Genomic DNA, 12,780 nt, shown 5'->3' with positions numbered 1-12,780 from the left:
ATGACCTAATTCTAATTTTGTATTTAAACAATTCAAGACAAGTATCCATAACGTATTTTCCAGTATCTCTAAGGCTAGGTTCACATTTGCGTTTGAGTCCGCAGCATATCATCCGCATTCCCAAACACATGCAAAAACGCATGCAAATGCATGTTTACACAGCATTTTTTATACGCATCATCTTACACATGCTGCCAAAAAGCACAGCATTTGCAGGCGTGTGTATGCGTTTTTGCATGCGTTTGCGTTTTTTATGCTCATGCGTTAGAAATTTCCAATGTTTTCCAGTAGCTTTTCCTTGACATCAGACACCCAGTAGGCGTGTCTCATGGGATTTCTATATATATATGGACACACTGCACTGAGGAAATCCTCGTCTTTAGCTGCTGAATCTAGCTGCAAGATGGATCTTGACCTGGACAGCTTCCTAGAAGATCTGGATTTACAACTGAATTTGGCTGCTGCCTTTGCATTTGCTTGTCAAGAACAAAGAAGAAGAAATAGATGGAGAAGACGTCACCATCGCTATTGGCAACACCCCAGCCTTGAACTCCGAGAGACCCGTAGAGCCTACTACTCTTTGTAGAAAATATATAACGTGGCACTGCTGTGAGTGGTGCCTAATCAATATCAAGAGAAAACTTGGCACTCAACTTTTGATGATTATGAAAATTTTAATGCAGTCCAAAATCAACAACGTTTCGGTGAACCTTGGAAGTTGAGAATGAAAAGAGGGGTATGGGGATACCTACCCGACTGTTCAGTGTGAACACATGCCAATATGTTGGGATAGAAACCAGCCTGAAAATATTAAATAATCAACCTGAGTGGTCATGAATACTAGATTGAGGTAAGTATCTCAGGTAAGTGAACGTACCATGTAGACTGGGGTGCACCTTCAAGAGGTATAGTTAAATGATAAGTGGGTAAATTGACCCTATGGAGATAAATAAATCGATTGACATATTGTATTTCAAAGCAATGGTACCAACCAAATTGCTCATTTGTATAAATTGCATCTAATGAGCATCCACTACTAGAGTTGAGCGACTTTTGGTTTTTTAGGGTCGCGTTTCGTTTCGTGAAACCCGACTTTTCCAAAAGTCGGGTCGAGCAAGATCGTCCGATTATAGGGAAAAGTCGGGGTCGTCCCGAAACACGAAACCCAATGTAAGTCAATGGGGAATAAAAGTCGGCAGTGAGAGGAGGACAGGAAACACACCTACAGTGCCCATTTGAATGCCAAAAGCATCAATTCTTCTTACTTAAGCTTGTCAACCTTAATTAACTTCATAATACAAGTTACACACTGAAAAATGGGGGTTATTTGGCTAAATTTGTGGGGGGGGAGGGCTGGCTGCAGGTTTTCATGTGCCCTGGGCGAAAGAGCGCCCCTTTAACACATACCACAACTCATCATGCTCCGATAAGGCAGAGAAATAGCGGTATAGTACAATGAAAAATACCTCACTTTTTACATCTCATGACGAGGCCCATCTATTTCTCCATACAAAATCATTGGTCCCATATAATGTTTGAAACAGTATATGATGAGCTCCACATAATGCTACAGTATATGTTGGTCCCCATGGATGAAGCTCCACTGTCTTATGGGCCCAAATAATGCTCCAAACATAATGGGCCCCATTTCTAATGCTCTAGTGTATAATGGGCCCTGTAAATGCTGCTCCAGTGTCTGATGTCCACCTTTGGAATGTTCCAGTGTATGGTGGGCCCCATCTATCATTCTCCAGAGTATAGTGCTCCCCAAAAATTGCTGTCCCAACATTGAAAACAATCAAATAAGTCTCCTCGCTAGGGAATCCCTGTACTTGTCTTGACAGGTGCTGTAGCTTGCTTAACAGCTCGCCAGCCGTTCTCACGCCCAGTATGGATTGCACGTGATTGCACAAAGGTTAGAAAGGGTACCGTATCCCTGGATAACATGTATGGATAGCGTACACATTCAAAATATATGTCTATACAGCATGAGGCAGGCTCAGACGGTGTTAGGCCCAGTATGGATTGCACGTCATTGCACAAAGGTTAGAAAGGGTACCGTATCCCCGGATAACATGTATGGATAGCGTACACATTCAAAATATATGTCTATACAGCATGAGGCAGGCTCAGACGGTGTTAGGCCCAGTATGGATTGCACGTCATTGCACAAAGGTTAGAAGGGGTACCGTATCCCCGGATAACATGTATGGATAGCGTACACATTCAAAATATATGTCTATACAGCATGAGGCAGGCTCAGACGGTGTTAGGCCCAGTATGGATTGCACGTCATTGCACAAAGGTTAGAAAGGGTACCGTATCCCTGGATAACATGTATGGATAGCGTACACATTCAAAATATATGTCTATACAGCATGAGGCAGGCTCAGACGGTGTTAGGCCCAGTATGGATTGCACGTCATTGCACAAAGGTTAGAAGGGGTACCGTATCCCCGGATAACATGTATGGATAGCGTACACATTCAAAATATATGTCTATACAGCATGAGGCAGGCTCAGACGGTGTTAAGCCCAGTATGGATTGCACGTCATTGCACAAAGGTTAGAAAGGGTACCGTATCCCCGGATAACATGTATGGATAGCGTACACATTCAAAATATATGTCTATACAGCATGAGGCAGGCTCAGACGGTGTTAGGCCCAGTATGGATTGCACGTCATTGCACAAAGGTTAGAAAGGGTACCGTATCCCTGGATAACATGTATGGATAGAGTACACATTCAAAATATATGTCTATACAGCATGAGGCAGGCTCAGACGGTGTTAGGCCCAGTATGGATTGCACGTCATTGCACAAAGGTTAGAAGGGGTACCGTATCCCCGGATAACATGTATGGATAGCGTACACATTCAAAATATATGTCTATACAGCATGAGGCAGGCTCAGACGGTGTTAGGCCCAGTATGGATTGCACGTCATTGCACAAAGGTTAGAAAGGGTACCATATCCCTGGATAACATGTATGGATAGCGTACACATTCAAAATATATGTCTCAGGAGGCAGGCTCAGACGGTGTCAGGCACAGTATGGATTTGACGGCCCAGATTACACAGCGGAGGAGCAGGGAGAGGTAAAGATTGCAAATGCTGGGGCCCTGGCCAAGCAAGGGGGGCCCACTCGTGGGCGTCGGTACTGGCACTGGGCCCCTCATAGTAGAGCGGTGTGTCTGACGGCGGGTGTGCACCACCACCGTCAGAGACACTTGATTGCACTATGAGGGACCCTGTGCCAGTGCCCGCGCCCAAGAGTCGGCCTACCCACCTGTCCAGGGCAACGGCACTCGCACGGTGTCGTGCGGTAGGTGGTGACCCCGGCCATGGGGGGGAGGCAGCACAGTTATGGAGTTTTAGAAAGTGGCATATGTTGATGTTGGACATTCAGCTGATGCAAAAGGCGAAATAGGTGAAGTACCAGGAAGAGGTGGACCAAAGCAAGCCATTTTTCTGTCACCCTATGTGTCATCAGGGGAAGGTGGGACAAAATCCTTGGAAACCCATGCGTGGTTCATTTTAATGAAGGTTAGATCATCCACATTTTGGGTTGACAGACGGGTCCTTTTTTCTGTCAGGATTGATCCAGCTGCACTGAAGACTCTTTCCGATAGCACACTTGCAGCTGGGCAAGCGAGCTCCTGTAAGGCATATTGGGCCAATTCAGGCCAGGTGTCCAGTTTAGCGGCCCAATAGTCAAAGGGGAATGACCTGTGTGGGAGAACATCGATATAGGAGGAAAAGTAGTTTGTAACCATAGTTGACAACTGCTGTCTCCTGTCACTTTCCATCGATGCAGTATTACCAGTTGTGTGAGCGGTATTTGAAAAATCAGTCCACAACATTGTCATGAAACCCCTGTCTCCAATGCCACTTCTGCTGTGTGCACCACGAACACCTCTGCCAAGCTGCCCCCGGCCCGTACGGCTCTTGTGAGAACCATCACCGCTGCTGTGTGCTGGGAATGCCTCAAGCAACCGATTTACCAGAGTTGCTTGTTTATTAGCCAATATTAGGTCAAGGTTCTCCTGTGGCATGATGTTTTGTAATTTGCCTTTATAGCGTGGATCCAGGATGCTGGCCAACCAGTAGTCGTCATCGTTCATCATTTTGGCAATGCGGGGGTCCCTTTTTAGGATCCGCAAGGCATAATCTGACATGTGGGCCAATGTTCCCGGTGTCAATGATGCACTGCGAGTGCTGGGTGGAGGAGCACTTTCTGGCAAATCCACATCCCTCCAGTCACGCACAAACCCTGTACCAGACCTTGCCACACCAACATTTTCACTTGCCCCACGAGATGCATCCTCCTCCCCTAAGTAATCATCCCCATCATCCTCCTCCTCCTCCTCCTCTTCTTCCTCCACCTCATCCAGGAGAGGTCCCTGAGCAGACAATGGCTGAATGTCATCAAGGATTCCCTCCTCCTCTTCCTCCTCATCAACATTGGCTGCAGACGCCTGCTCCTTAAGGTGCGTCAAAGTTTGCATGAGCAGACGCATAAGTGGGATGCTCATGCTTAGGATGGCGTCGTCTGCGCTTACCAGCCGTGTGCATTCCTCAAAACACTGAAGGACTTTACAAAGGTCTTTCAGTTTCGACCACTGCACGCCTGTCAACTCCATGTCTGCTCTCAAAGTGCCTGGCAGTGTATCCTCCCACAAATGCATTATGGCCTGCCTCTGCTCGCACAGCCGCTCCACCATGTGCAGGGTGGAGTTCCACCTTGTTGCAATGTCGATAATGAGGCGGTGGTTGGGAAGGTGGAGCAATCGCTGCAGCTTCTGCATACGAACGGAGTGTACAGGCGACCGGCGGATGTGCGCGCACAGTCTTCGCACCTTCTGGAGCAGGGCTGTTAACTCCGGATAATTTTTGAGGAAGCACTGCACCACCAGGTTCAAGGTGTGAGCCAAGCAAGGTATGTGGCTGAGTTTTGAAAGGGCTATGGCTGCCACAAAATTACGGCCGTTATCACTAACTACCTTGCCTGCCTCAAGATGTACACTGCCCAGCCATGACTCAGTTTGTCGCTTCAAGTACTCGGCCAGCACCTCGGCGGTGTGTCTGTCGCCCAAACAAAACATCTGCAACACAGCCTGCTGACGCTTTCCACTAGCTGCTCGATAGGGGGACACATCGTGTACAACAGTGGCAGCTGCAGATGGAGTGCTCGTACGACTGCGCTCTGTGGACGAGCATTCGCTTCTGGAGGAGGAGGAGGAGGGTCGAACGCCTACAGCCAACTGTTTCCTATAGCGTGGGCTAGGCAGCACTATCCCACCACCGATGTCCCCTGTGGACCCTGCATCCACCACATTAACCCAGTGCGCAGTGATGGACACGTAATGGCCCTGGCCATGCCGACTGGACCATGCATCAGTTGTGAGGTGCACCTTTCCGCTCACTGACTGCTTGAGTGCATGGACAATGCGGTCTTTCACATGATGGTGGAAGGATGGGATGGCTTTGCGAGAGAAGAAGTGGCGACTGGGTAGGTCATAGCGTGGTACTGCATAGGCCATGAGTTCGCGGAAAGCTGTGCTTTCCACCAACCGAAAGGGCATCATCTCAAACGAGATTAGTTTGGCAATGTGGGCGTTCAAACCCAGTGTACGCGGATGAGAGACTGAGTACTTTCTTGACCTACTCATAGTGTCTGGGAGGGTGAGCTGGACTTGAGAGCTGCATATGGTGGAAGTAGCGGTGGACAGGGCAGACTGAGAGAGGGTTGATGATGGTGATGGAGTTGGTGTTCTTTCTGATGGCCTAGAATCAGTCTTTCGTTGATATAACAGTGGGATTCCCTGACTGCTGTGGCCTTGCAACGACACCTCAACATTTGCTGCTGTGCTAACCGGTGGGCTTACAGTGGGCGAAACAATGTAGCGTTGCTGACTACCTTCGTTGTGATCAGTTGCACATGTGGCACTTGAGGTTTGGTGTTGTGTCCACGCTTGCAAGTGCATGCTGGTTAAATGTCTAAGCATGCAACTGGTATTCAAATTTTTCAGATTTTTCCCTCGGCTAAAGGTCTTTGCGCACTTCTTACAGATAACCTTGGCCTGATCATGAGGATTTTGTTCAAAAAAGTGCCACACTGCACTCTTCCTACTTTGGCAGACATTTTGCGGCCTAGCACGCTGTGATCTTTTGACCCTCTGGACAAGCTGTCCAGCAACTCTTTTGATGTTTGGAACCTGTCTTTGGAGTGCTCCGGGCCTGCCAGATAACAGCTGTTGCGATGTCGATGTCTGCTGTGGATGCTCCTCATCTGAGCTATTGGAAGCAGCACCCTCTTCCCCCAATGGATGCCAATCTGGGTCAACAACTGGGTCATCCATCACCTCCTCTTCTATGTCATGTGCACCTTTCTCTGTGTCACCGTGTATGGTGGTATAGTGTGCGGGAAGGGGCACCTGAGTCTCATCAGGGTCAGAATCTGGCTCTGTACACTGCGAGGACAATGTAGTGCTCTGAGTGAATGTACCAGCAGAATCATCCATCAGCGGCTGTGCATCAGTGCACTCCATGTCAGATTCATCTTGGCCTGGGTAATTCACCATTTCACTTGATAATCCAGGCATGGTATGTGAAAACAGCTCCATGGAGTAATCAGTAGTATGGCCTGTGTCATCCTTCAATCTTGGTTGGGGTGAAGGACACAAGGAAAGGTGTGGTTCATGAACATGAGCCTCCAATGACGACTCAGTGCTTTTACTTTTTACAACTGAAGAAGAGGACGCGATAGAGCTGGAGGCTGAGTCAGCAATGTAAGACAAAACTTTTTCCTGATGCTCTGGCTTTAAAAGCGGTTTGCCAACTCCTAGAAAACTAAGCGTTCGAGGCCTTATGTAGCCAGACGATGACGCAGGGTCAGCACCTCCTGCATTCGGTCCTATTTTGCTCTTGCCACTACCATCAGATCCACCACCAACACCATCATTACCAGCTGCCAACCCCCACCCAATTCCACGGCCTCTTCCACCAGCCTTCCTCATTTTTGGTAGAAATGTAGACAAAATCCAACAAACTATATAATAATGTAAAACAAGGTACAAGGTGTCTATAGGACAGGGGAGTTTAAGAATTTCTGCACACACTTGTGGACAGTGGACACTTGTGGATTGTGTGAGGCCCACTGATATCTAAGCGCTATGTGACACGCTCGATGGCACAGCTGCCTGTGACCAAAGTGACGAGAGGATAATGGAGATTTTGAATCTCTGCGTACACTTTTGGACACTGGACACTTGTGGATGGTGTGAGGCCCACTGATATCTGAGCGCTATGTGACACGCTCGATGGCACAGCTGCCTGTGACCAAAGTGACGATAGGATAATGGAGATTTTGAATCTCTGCGTACACTTTTGGACACTGGACACTTGTGGATTGTGTGAGGCCCACTGATATCTGAGCGCTATGTGACATGCTCGATGGCACAGCTGCCTGTGACCAAAGTGACGAGAGGATAATGGAGATTTTGAATCTCTGCGTACACTTTTGGACACTGGACACTTGTGGATTGTGTGAGGCCCACTGATATCTGAGCGCTATGTGACACGCTCGATGGCACATCTGCCTGTGACCAAAGTGATGAGAGGATAATGGAGATTTTGAATCTCTGCGTACACTTTTGGACACTGGACACTTGTTGATGGTGTGAGGCCCACTGATATCTGAGCGCTATGTGACACGCTCGATGGCACAGCTGCCTGTGACCAAAGTGACGAGAGGATAATGGAGATTTTGAATCTCTGCGTACACTTTTGGACACTGGACACTTGTGGATGGTGTGAGGCCCACTGATATCTGAGCGCTATGTGACACGCTCGATGGCACAGCTGCCTGTGACCAAAGTGACGAGAGGATAAGGGAGATTGGATTGCTTTTAAAAAAGCAGTTTGCGGAGCAGTGGGTAAACAGCAATGCCAGCGTGTCAGGAAGCCTTAAAAGGCAGCCCAACAACCAACACCACTGATACACCACAATATAGCCTCCCCTTGCACTGCACACACAGTGACTTGTGTGTTGTGCAGGCCAAATCGCTAGCAGCAGAAGCAGTTTTTTTGTCTTCTTCCCTGCCTAACGCTCTCCCTACAGAATCAGCAGCAACCTCTCCCTATACTAAGATCGGCAGAAGTAAGATGGCGGTCGGCGTGCACGCCCTTTTATACCCCCTGTGACTCCCACCAAAGCAAGCCAATCACTTGCATGCCCTTCTGAAAGATGGTGGTGACCCGTGCCTATGTCATCACGTTGCCCACAGTGTCCGTGGATCCTGATTGGCTGAAAAAGAGCGCAAAACAAACTTTTGAAACGCGACTTTGGCGCGTAAGTCGCCGACCTCGTGGCCGACCTAATCCTAGGGTCGGGTTTCGTTTCATGAAACCCGACTTTGCCAAAAGTCGGCGACTTTTGAATTTTTTCGACCCGTTTCGCTCAACTCTAGCAGCAACCTCTCCCTATACTAAGATCGGCAGAAGTAAGATGGCGGTCGGCGTGCACGCCCTTTTATACCCCCTGTGACGCCCACCAAAGCAAGCCAATCACTTGCATGCCCTTCTGAAAGATGGTGGTGACCCGTGCCTATGTCATCACGTTGCCCAGTGTGTCCGTGGATCCTGATTGGCTGAAAAAGAGCGCAAAACAAACTTTTGAAACGCGACTTTGGCGCGTAAGTCGCCGACCTCGTGGCCGACCTCATCCTAGGGTCGGGTTTCGTTTCATGAATCCCGACTTTGCCAAAAGTCGGCGACTTTTGAATTTTTTCGACCCGTTTCGCTCAACTCTATCCACTACCATGGGTATCAAAAAATCTGTAAAAGGAAGAGATATGTATGAGCATGTAAATAATAAGTAAAGAGCACTCAAAATTAGTAAAAATCGGTGGTGCTTACTTTCATGGATGGCTTAAGGCACTTAAATATGACCAGATGTATTCAGGAGAAAACATCCTCTAATAGGATAATGGAAAAGTGTTTAAATCTCTCATATTGGGAAAAGCCTTTACCTATAATGATAATATTCCAATAAATATAAGAAAAAATATGTCCAGTTAGTGTAAGAGGAAACAACAACATTTGGGGGAACTGGAACCAGAGATATGCTTACTTATGTATGGTCTCACAGGCAGTATTAGCGTCAGCCCTAAGAAAATAATATGGCCCATTACTGCTACTAGTGGAAAGCATTATAGGGTCAAATGTATTCAGAAGCACAGTGTATCTTACCAGTGGTGGTTCAGTGGGCGGTGTGTCAGGCTCATCAGCACGGTGTCCACCGATTGCTGTGGTGAGCTGAAATGTCTCTGAGACGCTGTATAAATGGGAAAGGGGCGGGACATGCCTGTGTGATCATGCAGGAAGTGTGTCACAAGAAGTGATGTCATTTGCCAGGTTTGTGTTCCAGCAGCCATATTTGAATAGGTGTAAGCTAAATCAGTATGTGAAAACAAGAATTAAGCGCTATGTAACTAGAAGCAAGTAATCTATATAGCAGTCGAGCAGGGGGTAGGAATCCAGATATCCAGAGGGATGAATCAGGTTAGAGAGATTTCAAGGTGTGTTCAGTAAAGATGGCTCTGTATGGAAAAAGATATAGGTATTAATACAATGCCCAAAAATACAGTTGATGAAAGAACATGTCATATTAAGATATACAATGTATATATATATATATATATATATATATATATATATTGGAACAATATGCAAATGCAGAATTGATTGACTTCAGATAACCACAATAGTTCTCAGAGGTATACGTAAAGGATACAGTACAGACAAAAAAACTCATATAAAAGGATGTAAATCGTACTCTATTTATCCCTTGAGAGACAAGGTCTGTAATTGATGGATCCAATAGGACTCTTTCCTCTTCAATGTTAGGATCCGGTTGCCCCCTCTTCTGGGAATAGGAATGTGCTCAATCACATGGATTGTGTTCACACTGAGCAGTCGGGTAGGTATCCCCATACCCCTCTTTTCCTTCCCAACTTCTCTTTTGCACTTTAAGCACGTATGTGATGCCTGATTGACTGTTTATTAATTTTCAGATTTGACATTTATATTTTTTTGTCTCGTGTTTATGTTCAAAGTATCATGTATTTGAGATATGTCGTTTACTTATTGTATATGATACACATTTGTTGCAGTACTTGATGAAGGTTCACTTTGGGACCGAAACGTTGTGGATTTCGGACTGCATTAAAATTTTCATAATCATCAAAAGTTGAGTGCCAAGTTTTCTCTTGATATTACTCTTTGTACACCTAGCTGCAGCAAAACCCAGGGAAGTTTTTTGACTAAATGAGGATGTCACAACAGAGCTTCCATGACTTGCTGCTACATGTCCAAGGATCCATCACCAGGCAGGTCACACAGCTCTGTCGAGCAATTCCTGCTGAGGAACGTCTCTTGGTCACCCTGAGATACGTAGTGTTGAAAAAGAAACTCCTGTCACAAATAACCCTAACCCTACCTAATCCCTAACCCTAAGCAGTGTACTGATTTTTGTTTCTCTTTTTTTTCTGCAGATTCCTGGCTACTGGAGAGACATTGACATCATAATATTTCCAATTCCAGATTGGAGTATCCACCCTTTCTGGAATTATTGTAGACACTTGTCGTGCTTTAGCTGGCATTCTGCTGCAAGAATTCCTCCCCCAATTCACAAGTGAACTCTGGATTGAAAATGCTTCCAAATTCCAAGAAATTTTTAATTTTCCTAACTGTGTGGGGGCTGTGGATGGCAAACACATTAGGATTATGAAACCAGCTGGAAGTGGAACAGAGTACTTCAATTATGAAAAATATTTTTCCATTGTTCTAATGGCTATTGTGGATGCCGATTGTAGATTTGTTGCTGTGGACATTGGCTCATTTGGATGAGAAAATTAATCGCAGACGTTCCAAAAGTCTGACGTGGGCCAACGTGTCTATGGGAATGATTTGAAATTTCCGCCGCCACGACCTCTTCCCAACAATGATGGACCACCAATGCCTTTTGTTGTTGGTGATGAGGTATTCCAAATGTGTGCCAACCTCATTAAACCATGCTCAAGTCGGAACCTAAATCACACAAAAAAAATTTCAACTACAGACTGACAAGGGCACGAAGAACCGTGGAGTGTGCATTTGGATTGCTGGTATTGAAATGGCGCATTTTGTGCACATCCATTAATCTAAATATTGGCACTATTGATGAGGTTGTGAAAGCATGTGTTGTTCTGCACAACTACATCATGGTAAAAGAGCGACCAAGCTTACAACCTGAGGAACCTGTTACTTTGCATGATTACCAATTTCACCCTCTGAGAACCACAGTGGAAGTTGCACAGATGAGGGATAAGTTTGCCGCTTACTTTGTTTCAGATAAAGGACGTGTGGCAGGCAAGACAAAATGATTTAAGCCACTAAGTAAAATGTACCTGTTATGTTTTGTACGTGTCATGTTTAAAACATACCTGTAATGTCAAATATTTCATACCTGTTATGTTTAAATGTACCTGCGATGTTAAAATGTACATGTAATGTAAAAATTTACCCCTAATGTTTGCTGAGTTAAATATAATAAACTACCTTCCCTAAAAAATAACGTGTGTTTGTGTCGTAACTTCCCTCAAAAATAAAGTGTTTGCTTTGGCGGCAGCGCATAAAGATACAAATAGCAGAAGATATAGTGCTAACAAAATACAACTTTTATTTTCAACACTTTAACAAAAAATATTGGTTAAGGTTGGGTTGATTGTTTTTTCTTCGGGGTTTACGTGAGAGTGAGATGGGGTGGATGGGGTGGTCCTTGGGGGTGTGAAGCTGTGAGAATTGGGTGGTAGTTGATGAGGAAGGGGTTACAGGGGAAGGGGCAACAAATTGAAGGCTTGGATCAGGGATGGCAGTGGAGACATTGGGGATAGATGACAAAGCAAAATGGAATCATGAGAATCAATAGACAAACTGGAAGGAACAGACTGAGACACAAGGGAAGGTATTGACAAAATGGTAAGTGAGGGTGGAAGTCGTGGGTTCAATGTGGGCATAGTTTTTTTATTTTGATTCGCTTCACTGTGAAGGGGAAAAATAAAAAATTAGAAAACAATGCAGATCCATTCACAGGTTCACTGCCGGTTCAGACCACATTGCAATACTTACCAAAATCTGTTCTGGCACGCGGTGTGGCACGGTACCAACCAGGCAGCAGCGATGTTGTCCTTCCTTCCCAGAGCCATTGAATCACATTGTCAGAGTGTTGACTGTCATGGGTGTCTCACAATGGTACTTGCTCTTGCACAAGGTGGATTAGTTGCTCTTTGTCTATATCTAGTGTGGCTTCTTCCCGTTGTGAAAACTATAGATAAAATAGGAAAAAAAATTTTAAGTAAAAGTGAAAAAAATTTGATTACAACTCTGATGAAAAGAATACTTACACCACGTCTTTCCTCCTGAGACACATGAGCCCAATGAACCTGGGAAGAATCCTCTCCACTTGACTGCTTGTGCTCTTCATCACTGCCAGGTACCTGTAAAGGAATTAAATGATTTAACACATGTGGAGTATTGCCAGTCAATAAATACCAAACAGTATTGCAAATGTGATTACATAATCTTTGTCAGGTCCACCCTGGGAAGAAGTCTGTTCTTCACTTGAGGACATTTTGAAGAGTAGTCAGCAATCAAATGAAACACTACAGAAAAGAACAGAGAAAAAAAATTAAACTTGTAAAGATCCAAAAACAATGTAGACAAAAAACACAATGGACA

This window comes from Dendrobates tinctorius, unplaced genomic scaffold, assembly GCF_039654945.1.
Source record: "Dendrobates tinctorius isolate UK_male_01 unplaced genomic scaffold, ASM3965494v1 ptg000069l, whole genome shotgun sequence".
Classification (NCBI taxonomy): domain Eukaryota; kingdom Metazoa; phylum Chordata; class Amphibia; order Anura; family Dendrobatidae; genus Dendrobates; species Dendrobates tinctorius.
Note: the sequence above shows the minus strand (reverse complement) of the source record.